This window comes from Apis mellifera, linkage group LG11, assembly GCF_003254395.2.
Source record: "Apis mellifera strain DH4 linkage group LG11, Amel_HAv3.1, whole genome shotgun sequence".
NCBI lineage: Eukaryota > Metazoa > Arthropoda > Insecta > Hymenoptera > Apidae > Apis > Apis mellifera.
The window spans coordinates 2,866,783-2,869,799 of record NC_037648.1 but is presented as its reverse complement, the minus strand read 5'-3'; the positions used below and the strand labels follow the sequence as shown (position 1 = coordinate 2,869,799).

Genomic DNA, 3,017 nt, shown 5'->3' with positions numbered 1-3,017 from the left:
AACTCCGATAAGTGCCAGCGCGGCACATGGAAATCTAACAGATCTTTTTTAAAATCAGTTATAATCGTGAAAGCGAAGAAAAAGAAAAATATGAAATAATGCAGGAAGATTCTATTAATTTGGTGGATAACGATCTGACGACTAAAGATTTACTCTTTGTGCACATAAAAAAGGATTAAGCAGAAACGTTGTTCATACGTTGGCGGTGCTCGTGTCCGTGTTCCTCTGGCTATCAGTGGGTAAAGATGGCGGTCTCGTCGTTCGGTTGGTTCGTTGGTTGAGTAGTGAGAGGGGCAACTGTGACGCAACCTAACGTCACGTGATCAAACCGTGGCTCTGCTCTCGCTGGGCCAGTGTGTGATCTAACGTTTGTTACGGCAGTTGGTGGAAGATAACGTCTTGAAGAGTGCAGGATAGACAAGGAGTACTTTTTTCGACGTTGCTCTCGATGGCTCACTCGTTGCCCGACGCAACACCTTGATCTTTTTCTCGGTCGCTAGGTCAGTGGGGGTGAGAAACTGGCTTGGCTCTCTGTGCTACGATAGTCAGTCTTTTTCTCTCTCCTATCGGCTTTGCGACATATCTCTCTCGACGTCAATCGAAGACAGTCTCATATTTACAAGAAGATAATACATTTCATTTTTTTTTTTTTTTGTATATTTTAAACGAACGATAATTCTATATATATATATAATTCTATATGTATATCTATATACATATATATATATACATAGAATTGTTTACTGGTATTTGTGGGCTCAGCAGTGAAAACCGTGTTCCCCCAGCTGTAATCTTCTCTGTTAAAAAGGCTCTGGGATCAGGGAAAACACTGCGCGAGTACTGACTATTCTTCAAGCGTATCATCTTTTCGTCTTTCCTAATCGTGAACAGCTTAACACATATATATAAATTTTTTTTCCGTTGTTAAGGTGTATTCCGTATTTAAAGCGTAAAGTGCAAAGTTCGACCAAGAAATTTAATTCTCGAAATAAAGTGAGTTTATTATAATTCTTTTTTTTTTTTTTTTTTTTAATATCGTAATATCTTTATTCGTTTTTTTTTTGATTCTTTTCATTCTCGTGTCAAAATATTTAAAATTTTGCGCAATATTTGAATTTTCTTAAGTAAAATTCGAATGAATGAATCATAAATCGAATGAGTGCACCTGCTTCGTCGAATAGTCTTACGTAGCAGCTGAATAACGCGGTCCTCGATCGTCGTTGCAAAGCCACTTCGTAATTGCTGTGCAAGATCTCCGCCGTTAGAACGCCGTTCACCTCGAGCCTTCTGTACTTTCTAAAACCGCTTACTTTCGTAACTCGGCAAATACTATCGGCTTCGTACCGCGTACCGGATTGTCGTCGTCAGTGATTATAGGTTTACATTTTTTTCTTTTCCCAATAAAGTGTTCCGTTGTCATTTTCAATGTAATAACACAAGTGCATACAAACATATTTTTTTTTTTATATATAATATCGATATTTTGGAAACTCGTCAAATGTATATTTTTTATCCTATCGTAATTATTAATGCGACAGATATAATCGGTTTTTAAAAATAGATTGAACGTTTGTTTTATCACACATTAAAGAATATACGAATCAAAATATTTTCCACGCTTGTTCCGATAAAAATAGTAAACGATGGAAAAACATAAAAAATCTATTATATCTACCAAGATAAGATTAGAAAAAAACATTCATACGTGAGATCTTGTTCCAAGCATATTAATAATATTGGTGTATCGCGGATCGTAGGGTAAATGAACTAATACATGCAATTGAGAAGTTTGGAAAGTAACCACTCCTTAGGAAGAATGGGCAGGTAGGAGACGATGATGGAATGAGATATACTGTGTGTGCACATACATACAAGGAGGAAAGGGAAGTGGGACTGGCTTGCCTTGTGCCACTTTATACGTACGTACCGCTATCGAGATGTAGACTCGATACTTTGTACCGGTCTTGTAATATTACCAGATTTGTTCTTTCTTTCTATGTCACCGACATTGGCTTCACTTGTTACCAGTGTTGTACAATTATAGCGAATTATTATATCTTTTCGTTTTCTATTTTTCTATATAAAATTTAAACGAATCCTTTCGTTCGATCAATATAATAATTTTCTATTTTTTATAAAAAATTCAAATAAAATTCAAAACTTTGTCCTTTGTCTCTTATCACTACCATTTTGGTATTTTAAGAATTATGATTCATTTCGGACACGACAGTAGAACGAGTTGATTCCATTGGTCAATTCCGAAGAGTCGTAAAAGGAATTGGGAAGTGGCTTAGAAAGGAAGGAGACGTAAAGCCGTAAATATTTTAAAATTCGTGAAAAGAGGCGAGCGACGGGTGGTCAACAACCGCCATTTTATGGACGCCACCGCATTGCGGCCATCTTTTGTATAGTAACCGAAGCGTTTCTATTTCCATTTGGGGTTGCTCGATTGGCTCGGATTCCATTCACGCGCTGTCTAATTTTACTCGTTGGCCTCGAATCTACCACGACATGGCTCGTTGCATGCTACCTGAATCCGAAAAAAGACATTTCTAGTTAATATTTTCCGAATAATTTAAATCTTTCGAATCCATTACTATCTTCACATATTTTTGCGTGGAATTTCAATTTCATTTATTTATAACGAATTTAACTTTGCGTAGCATTATAAAGTATTGGATTCATGTGTGTGTACATATAACAATTCCATAGAAATATTAATGTATGTGTGAATATATAATTGTATATAAAGAAATTTTTATAAATTATAGTATGATATGATTTAAGTCTATAAATTTTTTTGCAAAAATATTTAAAAATAAATATACGTTCCAAAATTGTTTGCTCATTTAAAGCCACGCAATTTGCAAAAACTACTATTTTTATTTTTTAGATAATCTAAAAAGCATGAAAAATTTCTTGTTAAAACGAAAACGTTTACACCTTCGCCTCGATAATCTCATTAGTCGCTTCGAAAAAGACGAATAATCTAAAACTACGTCTTCCTTAGCTTTCGA

The 3,017-nt window shown here is 35.2% G+C and overlaps 1 non-coding gene across 1 annotated transcript; it reads left to right on the top strand.

Annotated features, from left to right (window-relative positions):
• Window positions 1–482: 482 nt before the first annotated feature.
• Window positions 483–582, top strand: Mir14 (microRNA 14). The gene has a single exon (NR_034286.1). It is a non-coding gene; the product is annotated as a microRNA 14 (primary transcript).
• Window positions 583–3,017: the final 2,435 nt, after the last annotated feature.